The following is a 15,625-nucleotide window of genomic DNA, read 5'->3' as shown; positions in this document are numbered from 1 at the left end:
GATTCCCCATGATCAGAATGAATCCCAAGAGAGAAGTCTTTCACTCTGGCAGGAAATAGATTAGTTAAGGACAGACTTATGAATTTTTTTTCTGGAATGACGGTGATGTTCAGTTTCAGTGGTGACACACTAAGGGAGCTAAAAATCTAGCAAAAAACAAAACAAAACAAAATAAAAAAACAATGTTTTGAAGGACTGAGCTGATCCTGAGCAATGGGTCGGGGCTCTGCAGACTTTGGTGATGTGGAACAAGGGAAAGGATAAGAGAACAACAGTGGAGTCATCTCAGAGATTATCTTTCTGGAAGATGACTTAGGGGTTTTCATTCCAGTTCCCAGGGATGTAAATGAAGAGAGATCCTATGTGCCTGGAAAGACATATTCAAGGTCACTTTTCCCAAAGGCATTGTGCCCCTGGCTTGAGGCCGGGATGCCTGTCCCGAGCAGAGTCAGCTCTGCCCTAGACCTCTTCCTGGTGATTCTGTCCATGCCATCAGCTGCTACACACCTGTTGAAGGCTCCCAAATCACTGGAGTCATCCCAGACCTCTCTCCTGGTTTGTTTGTTTGAGATGGAGTCTCGCTCTGTCACCCAGGCTGGAGTGCAGTGGCATGATCTCAGCTCACTGCAAATTCTGCTTCCCAGGTTCAAGCAATCCCCCTGCCTCAGCCTCCTGAGTAGCTGGGATTACAAGCATATGCCACCATGCCTGGTTATTTATTTATTTATTTTTTAGTAGAGATGGGGTTTCACCATGTTGGCCAGCCTGGGCTTGAACTCCTGATCTCGAGTGATCTGCTCGCCTCAGCCTCCCAAAGTGCTGGGATTACAGGCGTGAGCCACCATGCCCGACCTCTCTCCTGGGTTTTTGACTCATGCATCCAACAGAATCCTAGTTCTTATCCACCTCAGACCTTATGTCTGATTTAAATTGCCTGTCTTTCCCTGAACCCACTTGTCCTCTGATCTCTGGGACTGCCACCACCAATTACCAATTCACCTGGGCTAGACTTTGGATGTCATCTTGTATTAGTCAGGGTTCACTAGAGAAACAGAACCAATCAGATATGTGTCTGTGTCTATAGAAAGAGATTTATTAAAAGGAATTAGCTCACATGATTATGGATGCTAACACATCCCCAAGATCTTTAGGGTGAGTAGGCAAGTTGGAGACCCAGGAAGAGCAAACATTTCAGTTCAAGTCCAAAGGCAGGAAAAATCCAGTGTTTCAGTGTGAAGGTCATTAGGCAGGAGGAATTCTCTTGCTTTGGAGAAGCTCCGCCCTTTTGTTCTATTCAGGTCTTCAACTGATCAGATATTGCCCACATTAAGGAGGGCAATCTGCTTGACTAATCTCATGCAAAAACAGCCTCACAGAAACACCCTGAGAAATAGTTGTAGATCTGAGTGCCCTGTGGCCTAGTCAGGTTGACTCATAACATCAACCATTGCATCTTCCCAGGCCCCATGTCAGTCATCACGTCTTGCTTCCTGCCAGTAGCTCTCCTCTCTGCCCCTTCTTCCTTTTCTACTGGGCCTGCAACAGTTCAGCCAAAAAGCAGCACATTCCAATAACCTCCAAATCAGACTTCATGCTCCTCCATCCTCCACATCCAGCCTTTCCACTGCCCCAGTGCAAGATCTGAGACACACCCCTCACTTTCGACCCTCAGTGGCTCTCTGTCCCTGTGTTTCCTACAAAATAACAGCCAATCTCTTTTCATAGCACTCACAGCTCTGCATGGTCCAGTCCTAACTCCTTTCTAGCTTAAGTTCCCATTTCATTTCCACAGATACTCAGCTTCCACAGCAGCAAGTTCCTCCTCACTTTTCAAGCACTCCCATTCCTATACTCTCTCATCACAGTATTTCCATATTTTTGAGAATACTTATTGCTCATTTCATATCTTTAAGAGCTGATAGGCAGCTGTTCAGACCTCTCTGCTGCTGAAGTTAAGTGGGCCACTCACAGGTCTTTGCATTTTGACACTGGCCTCTTTACCCTGCCTCTGTCATGTCATTTCAGTCTCTTGCAAGTGTGTGCACACTGCCTTATTCTAGAAGATATGATTGGTGTGTGGGATTCATCTCTGTGCAGTTTAATGCAAGTTCTCTCAGCAAAGAATGGACATTAGATTCAGAAGAACTGTGTGTGAATCCTGACTCTAATACTTTCTTGCTGTGTGATGTGGAGAGACACTTAACCTCTCTGAACAACAGTTCCTTTATCTGCACAACAATATAAAAAATTTCATTTCAATATTATGAATAGTAAAGAAAATAGGTGCACAAATGCCCGAACAGCATCTGGATTCTAGTACATATTCATTGCTCTTGTTAGATCGAAGGGAAAGTGAATTTACCACTCTTCTCTTTTAAGATATTTAGTTATCACATATGGGATGTTAGTTTTCTTACGTATTATTTTCCCCTCATTTTACTTTGGTTCTCCTTAATGCGCTCTATCCTCAGCACAACTTTTAGGAGGACTTCAATTCATGTTATATGCTAGTAATCTTTCTTTCTTTCTTTTATGGCTATTTGACTTGAATTCCCACTTGAGAATTAATGCTGAGCAGTGTAAAACTTTTACGCTACAGAAGTATGCAACATGCTGTTGCCAACCACCATCAAACATGGCCGTGTGATGCGATGTGACTTCCGTAAGATGACAAGGGTGCCACTCTCTAGGCTTTGAAGGAACCAGTGTGAACCCCCACTCTGATTCTCCTCAGAAGAAACGAAGTGTTGAAAATTAGATTCAGCTGCAAGTGTTTGCCGCGTCACATTCAGAAAGACAGATCAGAAGCTGCTAGAGGCTATTTTCAGAGAACTCCTAATAGGTACAGAACCAAAATACAGACATGGTTGTTAACACTCTGGGAAATGCCAACTTCAAGCTGGATCTGAGCCAGCAGAGAAATTGAAAGTCCTAGATAGCTTATCTCAGAGCAAATCTGTATTATGTAGAAAGTGTGAGATGCAATTATATGGGAGAATTATACAGGAGTGCTCGTTCTCTGCTGTGCATCGCCATGGTGCCTTGAAACTGACGATATCAAGGTGCGTTTGACATTTCCTAAATCTTTATTTCCCTGGAGCAGGTCATTGTTCTTCCCTGTATTCTTTCCTATGCCTCCTCTTTAAACTCTACCCATTTTCTCTGGTCTGTCTCATGCTTTCCCAGGGCTTCACTCACCATATATCCCTAAACGAATAACTCATTATATATTTCTAGCCTTGAATTTCTTTTGAACTTCAGACCTGCCTTTCAAGTTCCCCACAAGCCACCTAAATTCAATACCTCTTCTTCCACCTCTGTTACCCAGCATTTGAGCATAAGTTCTTTGACTTCAAGCTGAGATCTTTTTCCTCTTTAAAACAACAACTTTCTTAAGGTACCTTTGCTAACTGAGATTAAACCACCCATTTAGAATATTTTTTTGGAAAGGTAACAGAAGTAGGTCTGTAGCATTGATTAGAATTTGGATTCAGAACCTGGGATCAAGTCTCAGCTCTGCTATCCTGCAGGAGCACGGCTGTCATCTTTTTCATCTTTAAAATGATGATCTGTAAAGGATGATAGCTGATAAGAAATTAGTCATTATGTTGTGATTACTGTGTGCAGGCTCTGTTCCCAGTGCCATATATATGTGTGGCACTTTGTATATATACAAACTGTTAAAGCAATGTAAATATGGCCTGAGAAGCACTCCATATTTCTCTGTTTGAGTCCTTGTGGATGAACTGAGACCTAACTTCATAGGCAGACAAGATTGAAAACCTAACTTAGGAATATGTGCCTGTAACAACAGCTGAGTCTTGGCCAATCCCAGTGGCCATACTTCAACCACTCATCGATTGCTAAGTGTTTAAACTATGTTTAAATAAGGCAAATACCAACCTGTAACCAATCCAGCTGTTTCTGTACCTCACTGTATGTCACTTCCCTTTTTTGTCTGTAAGGTTTGTTCTGACCACGAGACATATCTGGAGTGTCTCTGAATCTACTGTGATTTTGAGGGCTGTCCGATTTGCAAATCATTTATTGCGCAATTAAACTCTTTTAAATGTAATTCAGCTGAAGTTTTACTTTTAACAAAACTAATTTTATTCTCACAACAACTCTATGAGGATTGTGCTATTATTCAAATTCTAGGGAATGAAGTTACTGAGTTTGTGGAACCACCTCCCTTATGTGTTTGTCGTGGGTTACATGACACACCATGCAGGGTGCTCCTAGGTCAATGCCTGGCATATAGTAGATTAGTGTTCCTTGCCCTTTAAATTCCACCTTACCCCACCCAACAAGATTTTAAGCTTTGCTTGATGTCTGTTGTAGCATTTTGAGTTTTACAACAAATGTATTAAACATGGAATATAGTTCTTCAAATGTTCTGTGTCTCTTTGCAGATTGCCATTCATCCTCAGGGGGATATACGCACCTCTTGAGGTTGAGACCCATCTCCTGTGGAGGCGGTAAGTCACAGGAATGACCATTTTCTAATTTGACGTCATTCTCTTTCTTCTGAAGGCCTTTTCTGGGGTTGTCAGGGCATAAAGGAAGAACTTTAATAGACTCACTTCTGGAAAGTACTTCAATTCTGAAGTCCAGGTTTCTTTACTGGAATGCGATGGTGTTGCTGCATCAGGGGGACAGGAACATGGCCCTGAATTTCAGCTAAGTTATCCCCACCTGGCTGCAGGTCTCCCCAGCTCATCCCTCACCTATATTTGAGAAGGGCATGGCTGGTGGGGGGCAGTGCAGCCTGAGGTCAGAGAGCAGTTAGGCTTGGGTAGGTAACAGGGCCACACAGAGCTGATTTGATAGTCTTGGTTTTAAATACAAAATTGTGGTGTTGTTAGAGCTCAGCCCATCCAAGTCAATGGCTCCACTGATTCTGTCAGTACTGTCAATTCTCCTGGTATAATCTACCATTATGATTTTCATAGGAAGATGCAATAAGAGACAAGTCAGAATGCAGTTGAAGGCAGAACTTAAATGAGATGTTTTGTTTTTCCATGTATCCTTGGGAGAGACAAAGGTGCAGTCTTGCCTTAGGCTGTGGATGGGATTTGGAAGAGTTGGGAGGGAGTGGGAGCTGGGGAGAGCCGGCCACTGGCATCTCCTGGCATGGAGGTGACAGCCAAGGTCAAGGGCATACCTGTACGTTCAAAAGATGTGGGGAAATTCCACGTGGGCAGTGTTTAGGTTCTGACTTACCTAAACTGAACCAGTTAACATAAATGTGACTACGATGTAAATGTATGAAAGAGGCCTTCACAGCCTTTCCCCTCGGAACCCTGGATACTTGTGGTGGCTTTGTTTTGTTGACCAGAAAGATGACTGAAAAGGAGAATGGTAAGAAACAGGTCCAAATTTTCCATAAAATATCAAGAAAGAAATGAGAGAAGAAAGGGCCTGGACAGCCAGGTGGTCTACAGATTTTAGAGAGAATTTAGAAATGAATCAGAGAAGGGAGATTTTAGAGAAGAGTAGCTGTCAAAGTAAGTAAGATTTGGGGATAATAAAGTTTCTTTTAGAATTTTTGCTGTGTGTCTGAAAATGTAATTTTCCCATTGGTACCTCTGAGGAAATCCATTTCACACTTAAAGTGTTTTTTTTTTAAGCTTCTCCCCTTCTTCCTTGGGGTTGGGTGTGTCTTTTGGATACAGGGCAGTGTGGTATGATGGTTAAAGGCACAGACTCTTTAACCAGACTGCTAGGCATGTTCTAGCTTTACTGCTTCATAGCAGTGTGACTTGGAGCAAGTATCGAATCCCTTTGTGCCTCAGTTTCCTCATCCATGATATAGGGATACTCATTGTATTCCCCCAACAGAGTTGCATGTGGTGTAATTTGAAACTGACCCAATTGTTCCATAGAACTGATGTTTATAGTTTATTTTGAATAAGCATAAAAATTGACATTCCCCATCTTGAAACTTGAGAAACTGACATTTGTCTTATCTGAGTTCCTTTCCCAGGAAACCATTAGTCAGGCCTCTCAGATAGTATCAAGTAACTGAAATGTGCCAGATCACCGCATCTGGGCAATGAGAAGTCAGACCCCTCACCTATCATGACTGCCTAACCGACCATCTGCTGCCTGTTGACCAGCTCCTCTTCTTTACCCCTCCCTAATTCCTGTTTTTCTGCACGTAGATACATTTCTTCCCTGGTATATAAACCCCTAATTTTAGTCAGCCAGGGAGATGGATTTGAGACTAAACTCCCATCCCCTCAGCTGTAGCACCTGATTAAAGCCTTCTTCCCTGGCAATACTTGTTCTATCAGTGATTGGCTTTCTGTGCAGTGAGCAGCAGAACCTAGACCGAAACCCTGGTGTTTCAGTAACAAAATGAGGTATCACACGTAGAGCATGGAGGGCAGTGTTGGGACACAGTGAGAGCCATGAAAGACTGGATTGTTGAATTGTGACACCTTGTTGGCACCAGCTGCAGTGGGAATTTCAAGGAGTAATTATATCAGATTTTTGACTCGTTTTCTGTGATATTGCTTATTAAATAATAGCTATGGATCCAAGTCAAGAATTCACCACTGATATTTCTGTTGGCTCTAGGGTGCAAGGGGTGTGGATTAACCCTGTCTCAGGGTGTGGTGGGACTTGAAGTACCACCTCAGAGACAAAGGGAGACTGGGCAGGGTGCTGAGCTGGGAAAAGAAGATTTTTTAAAAAATGAAAGTGATCATGATAATCAGCTAATTCTGTCTTCAGGACTGGACATTTCAGATGGAGGACTGGTTTATCCAGCATTATAATTCACTAGTATGAGAAATTCTTTGAATTTCTCCTGGCAAAACTCCCAGCTTGATGGTTGCCTGATTTCTTAGCAGAGCTGAATGCTATCTGGAAGGGGAGGTCAGATGTGGCTGAGGAGACTGCACTAAGTCGAGGCTTGACTCTGTCTCACAGTTGGAGAAGTGTTGGGGTAAGTGATGGGCAAGAAAGGCTCAAGCCCCTTCTGGGAATTGACATGGAGGGCTGCTGGGAAGATGAACCATAGATACAATGTGGTCTCCTGAAAGACCTGGTGCAGGGCTACATAGGTAACTGAACCCTAGCTGTGGGGCAGCTGACAATCAAAGGCCCTGTGCCCTCATTTGCTTCTAGTTTGATAGGGCTGGTCACAAGCAGAGTTTCCATTGTAGCCTGATTCCTGCTGCCCACAGGACCGGCACAGGTGGGACGTAGTTGGTGGCAAACCCTGCTCTGTCCAGGACTCCGGTGAGGTGGACACACTAGGTATTTTCTCTGCTGGTAGCAAGACTTCTAGCAGCTGACAGCATTCAGAAGGGGAAAGACTTGGTGACACTTTAGCATTCTCGCTTTTTTATGGAAGAAATACATCTCCTCTTTGTGAACATCCGTACAGTTTACTAGTGGGTGACCCTAAAATGGGCAAAGATCAGAACATGTGTGTGTTTTCAACAATTCCTTCCAGTTCCTCTCCCAATTCCCTCAAAGAAGACTTTGAGACTCTGGCAAGTCCAGACTACCTTTTGAATGCATTTCGTGTGTCTTACCCTATACATCTCCCTTATGAAGGTTTTTCAGTGCTTTTTTTGGGTGGGTATATCTCTTGCCACAATATTCACAGAGACGGGCCATGGTACAGCCTCAGTTCAGCAATTGATGTCCTGGCTTCCATGACTCTGCCTGCTACTTTCCTTACCTGATAGGTACACACACCTAAGTTACTCTGTGCTAAGAGGGAAAGGAACACAGGAGCTAATACAATCAAGTATGGCAGCCAATGCCTAGCGTAGTAAGGTGCCATAGCAAGTGAGGGTGTGTCCATGCTTCCCATGCTAAGTAGGAAGTCTAAAGCTGAAGGTGTGGCCCTGTGAAGACAAATAAGAGGAGAACTACAAGAAAGCTGGGGCAAAGCAATGTCAGACCTAAGTGGCATGTAGGGGACAATCTGAGATCAGAGGCTGCTGGGCCAAAAAAAAAAAAAAAAGTTTGAGAAAAATGAGAGGTTGGGGCAAAGTGGGCCATGAAAACACAGTACTCAAACTCAGAAGTTGGTTCAATGTCGAGGTAAGTTTTCTCATTTATTTACAATCCCATTCATTTTTCTGGTGTATATATGTATAAAATTCCTAAAAGTAACTGATATGATTTGGCCATGCCCCCATCCGTATCTCCTCTGGAATTGTAGTTCCCATAATTCCCACATGTCATGGGAGGGACCCAGTGGGAGGTAATGGAGGCAGTTAATCCCATGCTGCTGTTCTCATGACAGTGACTGAGTTCTCATGAGATCTGATGGTTTCATAAAGGGCTTTTTGCCCCCTTTGCTCATTCTTCTTCTCCTTGCTGCTACCATGTGAAGAAGAACATGTTTGCTTCCCCTTCCACTATGATTGTAAGTTTCCTGAGACATCCCAACCCTGCTGTACTGTGAGTCAATTAAAACTCTTTCCTCCCCTTCTGCGTGGTCACACCGAGCCAGTGCCTGGGCCTGGAACTGGGCCACAGCTCCCCAGCTTTGCCCACCACTTCCCTACCATGGACCCCTGCAAAGTGAACGAGCTTCGGGCCTTTGTGAAAATGTGTAAGCAGTATCTGAGTGTTCTGCACACCGAGGAAATGCTCTTCCTGAGGGAGTGGGTGGAGAGCATGGTGGGTAAAGTACCATCTGCTTCTCAGAAAGCTAAATCAGAAGAAAATACCAAGGAAGAAAAACCTGATAGTAAGAAGGTGGAGGAAGACTTAAAGGCAGACGAACCATCAAGTGAGGAAAGTGATCTAGAAATTGATAAAGAAGTTGTGATTGAACCAGACGCTGCTGCCCCTCAAGAAATGGGAGATGAAAATGCAGAGATAATGGAGGAGATGATGGATCAGGCAAACGATGAGAAAGTGGCTGCTATTGAAGCCCTAAATGATGGTGAACTCCAGAAAGCCATTGACTTTTTCACAGATGCCATCAAGCTGAATCCTTGCTTGGCCATTTTGTATGCCAAGAGGGCCAGTGTCTTCGTCAAATTACAGAAGCCAAATGCTGCCATCCGAGACTGTGACAGAGCCATTGAAATAAATCTTGATTCTGCTCAGCCTCACAAGTGGTGAGGGAAAGCACACAGACTTCTAGGCCACTGGAAAGAAGCAGCCCATGATCTTGCCCTTGCCTGTAAATTGGATTATGATGAAGATGCTACTAGTGCAACGCTGAAAGAAGTTCAACCTAGGGCACAGAAAATTGCAGAACATTGGAGAAAGTATGAGCAAAAACGTGAAAAGTGAGAGATCAAAGAAAGAATAGAATGCGTTAAGAAGGCTCGAGAAGAGCAGGAGAGAGCCCAGCGGGAGGAAGAAGGCAGACGACAGTCAGGAACTCAGTATGGCTCTTTTCCAGGTGGCTTTCCTGGGGGAATGCCTGGCAATTTTCCCAGAGAAATGCCTGGAATGGGAGGGGGCATGCCTGGAATGGCTGGAATGCCTGGACTCAATGAAATTCTTAGTGATCCAGAGGTTCTTGCAGCCATGCAGGATCCAGAAGTTATGGTGGCCTTCCAGGATGTGGCTCAGAACCCAGCAAATATGTCAAAATACCAGAGCAACCCAAAGGTTATGAATCTCATCAGTAAATTGTCAGCCAAGTTTGGAGGTCAAGTGTAATGCCCTTCTGATAAATAAAGCCCTTGCTGAAGGAAAAGCAACCTAGGTCACCTTATGGATGTCGCAATAATACAAACCAATGTACCTCTGACATGTACATCAAGAGAGCTGGGGTGCTTTGAAGATAATCCCCACCCCTCTCCCCCAAATGCAGCTGAAGCATTTTACAGTGGTTTGCCGTTCAGGTATTCATTCAGATAATGTTTTCCTACTAGGAATTACAAACTTTAAACACTTTTTAAATCTTCAAAATATTTAAAACAAACTTAAAGGGTCTGTTCATTCTTATATTTTTCTTTACTAATCATTTTGGATTTTTTTCTTTGAATTATTGGGCAGGGAAGATACTTATATATGGAAGATTATTGCTCTAATTTGAGTGAAATAAAAGTTATTAGTGCGAGGCAAACATAACTCATTTGAGGATAAAGTTTGTGTTGGATATATGGTTCCTGATGCATTTTGACTTGTCTTTTTAAATGCTTTATCTTTTTCTTTAAAGATTTATTTCAATAAAACTAATTGGGACCACCCATATTTCAGTAGGACCTGGGTAGGGATTGGAAGTACTTGGCAGGACAGCAGCAATCTTGTTGTGTTTTATATAACACGCATCCTTGGGCAGGTTACCCTTAAATCTTACACTGTGGTGAAGGGATGATTTTTTTTTGTAATGCTGCGGTAGAGTTGGAGTACTTAGTTCTCTTCTTGTCCAGTATATCTAATAAGTGTTTCATATTATTTCCATATAAGGGAAATAAGGGAGTGCTTTTCTTTTTATATTTCTATGCTTAAAATTCTCTTTCCTAGTCAAAAATTGCCCAACTCTGTGTTTGCTTTCTGCTTGTTACATTTTTCTCCCTTACTTTTCTTGGGCTAAAGACAGGCTTTTTCCATCAGCATCATCACTGCTATCATCATTAACAGCATAATTATACAAGCATATTTAATGCTGAGTTTAATTTAATATGCAAAACATATGGTAATTGTAGGGTAATACCCACAACAACTGTAGTTACTTTCTTGGCCATGAGAATGCTTATTTAAGTGTTAGACTTCCATTCTGGCAAAATCTTGCCATATCAGAAGACATCGGAAAGAGGGATTTCCTTTGGTGTTTGGTCTTCTACTTAGAAAATACCTATTGCAGTTAGAGTTTATCTTGTAGTATTCATCTTTGTATTCTGAAGATAATAAGGTTTGAATTAAATTGATATACACAGAGGGGAACCAATTTTTTTGATCCAATGTGAATTATAAATGAGATAATCCACAGTTATTCATTGTGGAGTTGTTGAGACCATGAAAGACTCATTGTCTTTGTATTCAGCTCTTCCTTAAATAATGTAACCATACCCCCACCTCTGCTTGCTTTCCTTCCCTCCCCTCCAATGATAAAGAAAATGATAAATTTTCTGTTGTGCATTCAATTCTTATTTTAAATAAAACTAAATATTGGCATTGTACCTGACATTGCTACATTTCTACCAATGTTTCAATTAAAGTGCTGGTGTTTAAAAACATTTTCAAGGGATAAGACCTTCCGTACTTTGCTTATTTGAAGAATCAGTGGTAGGAGCAGTGAAGTAAATTCCATGGAGTACATTTCTAAAATAGCACATTTCTGAAATCACAAATAAGTTTATTCAGGTTCTAACCCTTTGCTGTACACAAGCAGACAGAAATGCATATGTTACATAAATTAGAAAAAGCTATTATGCTGGAGCACGCTTTTTAAATCCTTTAAAAACACTCACCATATAAACTTGCCTTTGAGCTTGTGTGTTCTCTTTGTTAATGTGTAGAGTTCTCCTCTCTCAAAATTGCCAGTGTGTACTTGGCTTAACTCAAGAACTGTTTCTTCTGGATTCCTTATTTGATTTATTTAACCTAATTATATTCTAATATTGCAAATATTACTGTAAGTGGGTAAAAGTAAAATTCCTCTTCTGAAAAAAAACACAAACAAAAACTCTTTCCTTTATAAATTATCCAGTCTTATGCCTTTATTAGCAGTGTGAGAATGGACTAATACAGTAACATTGGGTCATAATAAACATGATAAGCAAAGCTGAAAGAGTTAGTTAAATTATTCCAGGGATCACATCTATCCTATCAAACTTACTTTTTTCCTTTTGGGAATCACGTTTAAAAATACAAGGGTTTCACATGTGCATTACTCATTATAGCAGCCATTACAAGCATATTCTGAATCTGACATCTAAGCAACATTTTGACATCTTCGACCTGCAGAGTTGGGAGGCACCAAAGAGACCACTTCACTTCACAGGTGGTAAAACTGTGGCCCAGGTAATGTGCGTAAACTGTTGAGGATTACATGGGTTGAACTGGAACCTCTGTCTATTAGATTGAGTTGTATCAAATTTTATTTGGAAGATGAGTATTGATTTCTTACTCTGCTCTGGGCTTATTTAAATTCATATTAAGAAAAAATTAAAATAAGCCGTATGTCATGGCACACCAACAGAGGAATATCAGTTTTCTATTAATAATGTTTACATTTTATAATGTATCAAGGTTTTCCAAGTGTTTTCTAAGTGAGCTCAATATTGGAAAGACAGATATCACTTTTAGAGAGAAGGAAACAGATGTCCAGAGTGACCAAGTGACTTGGCCGAGGCCTCACCATTTAGGAAACAGTGAGAGCCAAGTTCCACACTTGTGTGGTGACTTATTCTCTGGTCCACTCCACAGATGCCTGGGACAAACCTCACCAGGTTCTTCCTTCCAAACCTGATGTTTTTTCCTGGATGATGAAGCATTTTGTCTACAGGTGTGTATATGTGGAAGAGAGAAATGTGATTTTTTTTTCCTTAAGTCATTCTCAGAGCTTTTATCTCTCTATCAGTTTCTGACCTTCACCTCCCTTCTTCTTCTCACTCATTTTCCTTTCTTATCACATATTAGCTCTAGTGTTTTCAGTTTTTATCATAATACATTTTGTAGATGTTTGTAGACTAATACAGAAGTTGCCAAACTATGGCCCACCACTTGTTTTTTAAAATAAAGCTGAAATAAATAACAACTTCGTTGAGATACGATTTATGTGCCAAAAAATTCACCCTTGTAAAGTATACAATTTAGAGGTTTTTAGTATATTTAGAGATTTGTGCAATCATGACCAGTGTAAGACAATTCCATCACCTGGAAAGAAATCCTATATGCATTGAGTAACTCCCCATTACCCCAGGCCCCACCTAACCCTAGGCAACCACAAATCTACTTTCTGACTCTATGAAACTGCCTATTCTGAACATTTCAAATAAATGGAATTATACAAGATACAGTCTCTTGTGACCAGTTTCTTTTAGGTAGCATGATGCTTTCAGGGTCCATCCATGTTGTAGCACTCAATGGTACTCCATTTCTTTTTATACTGCTTAGTAGTCCACAGTGTGGACATACCACATTTTGTTTACATATTCATCTGTTGATGGACCCTTGGGTTTTTTCCATCTTTTGACTATTATGAATAATGTTGCTATGAACATTCATGTACAAATTTTTAGGAGCACATGTGTTTTCATTTGTCCTGGATATATACCTAGCAGTGGAATTATTGGTTCATATGGTAACTCTGTCTGATATTTTGAGGAATTGCCAAACTTATTTTTCAAAGTAACTCTACCATTTTACAATCCACCCAGCAATGAATGAGTGTTCTCATTTCTCTACATCTTTGCCAAAACGTGTTATTTTTCATTCTGCTTTACAATACTTTTGTGGACTGGTATTTTGTCTGTCTTCTTTATTTTCATCATTTTAGTGGGTGTAAAGTGTATATCATCATATTTTTTATTTGAATTTTTCTATTGGCTAAGGATGATGAGCATTTCTTCATGTGCTTATTGGTCATTTATGTATCTTCTTTAAAGAGATGTCTATTTAAATCCCTTGCCCTTTAAAAAATTGGGTTGTCTTTTTGTTGCATTCTATGAGATTGTGTATATATATATATACACACACACACACACACACACACATACACACACATACACACACACACATGGATATTCAGGAACCAAATCCCTTATTAATGTGATTTGCAAGTAATTTTTCCCATTCTGTGGGTTATATGTTCACTTTATGATGATGTTCTTTGAAACCCCAAAGTTTTTAATTTTTATGAACTCCAATTTATCTATTTTTTTCCCTTTATCATTTGTGCTCCTGGTGTCATATATGGATTGAAACCATTGCCTAACCCAAAAACACAAAGAGTTACTCTTATGTTTTCTTCTATAAGTTTAATAATCTTAGCTTTTATATTTAGGTATAGGATCCATTTCGAGTTGATTTTTCATACCTGTGAAGTAGTGGTCCAACTTCATGTTTTACATATTGTTTGTTTGTTTGTTTGAGATGGAGTCTCCCTCTGTTGCCCAGGCTGGAGTGCAATGGCATGATCTCGGCTCACTACAACCTCTGCCTCCAGGGTTCAAACGATTCTCCCAAGTAGCTGGGACTACAGGTGCTTGCCACCATGCCTGGCTAATTTTTTGTATTTTTAGTAGAGACGGGGTTTCACCATGTTAGCCAGGATGGTCTCGATCTCCTGATCTCGTGATCCATCCACCTCGGCCTTCCAAAGTGCTCAGATTACAGGTGTGAGCCACCACGCCTGGCCACATATTGTTTTAAAACAACAATTTTGTAAAACATCCAGTTGTCCCAATGCCATTTATTGAACATACAATTCTTGCCTCCGTTGAATTATCTTGTCATGCTTGTTGAAAATCAATTGATATAAGTATTATTCCCTTCCATTTTAATAGCTGGCCTTAACATTCCCATTCATGATCTTATACCTTATCCCATTCAAGGCAATACCGCTGGCTCACCCTTGTATAAACAGATCAAAGAGAGCCTGTCTAAAAGTTTCAGTGTATTTATTTTTAAACTTGGAGAAGGGAAAGTCTTTCTAGGCAGCATAGAAAACCCAGAAGCTATAAAAGAAAAGATATATACGTATGACTGTATACAAAGTTTGCATTTCTGTTTGGCACAGAAGAGCTCAAACAAAGGAAAACAAACACATCTGGGGAACGGATCTGCAACAAATAGGACAAATGAAAGGCTAATTTTCTTCATCTTTAAAGAGCCCACCAATAAGACATTTATAAATTAATAGAAAACCCAATAAAGAAATATGAACAAGTACATTTAAAAGGTGTTCAATATATCTCTTAGTTAAGGAGATGCAAATAAAAATTATGAATTACTGTGTTTTTTCCTTAGGAAGGTAAACATTAAAACACTGGCTCATGGAAAGTGCTGCTAGTGACTGGCTGATGGGGTGGAGAACAGATATGCTCACAAATTATGGGGGTACAGGTTGTTGCTACTATTATGGATTGTAATTTGCCGATGTTTGTTAAAATACAAATTGCTCATATTTTGATCTACAAATTTCATTGCTATGAATACCTGCTAGAGTGAAGAAAAAAAAAAAGGAAAACAAGCTTGGAAGCAGCGTAAATGTTTAATCAGGAATATTAAACAGTCATCAGGTAGCTTCATGTATCTTAATATGGAAAAATCTCTAAAAATATTTTCAGGGGAAGATTTAAAATACTGTAAAATGCACATCATATGGACCAAATTGTATAATTTCCCCCCCACAAATCAGAACTTCCACAAAATCATGTGTTTCAGGAACACAGACCATGAAGTGAAATCTCATCATATACACATTTTAAAAATGTAAATATAAAATGTGTAAAAACAGAATGTAAAGGTAAACATGCCAAGTGAAAATTAAAAATTATAAGTGCATTCGTAAGTTTCAGCATAACATTAAGTCTAAGCATAGTGTGTGTATGTTGCTGTTCTTAAAAGGATGCAGTAAGCATCTGATGATAGTGATTATCGTTTGGGGGAGGGACCAAGAAGGGAAAGTTGTATGTACTTTTCATTTTATAACATTGCACACCACTGAGCAGCCTCATCCAATGCA

General features: G+C 40.5%; 1 non-coding gene and 1 pseudogene across 1 annotated transcript; one reads left to right on the top strand and one right to left on the bottom strand.

Annotated features, from left to right (window-relative positions):
* Positions 1–8,482: 8,482 nt before the first annotated feature.
* On the top strand, positions 8,483–9,707 carry LOC100458492 (hsc70-interacting protein-like; annotated as a pseudogene).
* A 5,583-nt stretch (positions 9,708–15,290) lies between these two features.
* LOC112132173 (small nucleolar RNA SNORD18) lies at positions 15,291–15,360 on the bottom strand. Its single transcript, XR_002913981.2, has one exon. It is a non-coding gene; the product is annotated as a small nucleolar RNA SNORD18 (small nucleolar RNA).
* Between the last annotated feature and the right edge of the window lie 265 nt (positions 15,361–15,625).

This window comes from Pongo abelii, chromosome 12, assembly GCF_028885655.2.
Source record: "Pongo abelii isolate AG06213 chromosome 12, NHGRI_mPonAbe1-v2.0_pri, whole genome shotgun sequence".
In the NCBI taxonomy this organism is placed as follows: Eukaryota; Metazoa; Chordata; class Mammalia; order Primates; family Hominidae; genus Pongo; species Pongo abelii.
This window is presented reverse-complemented; position numbering and strand designations above follow the sequence as displayed.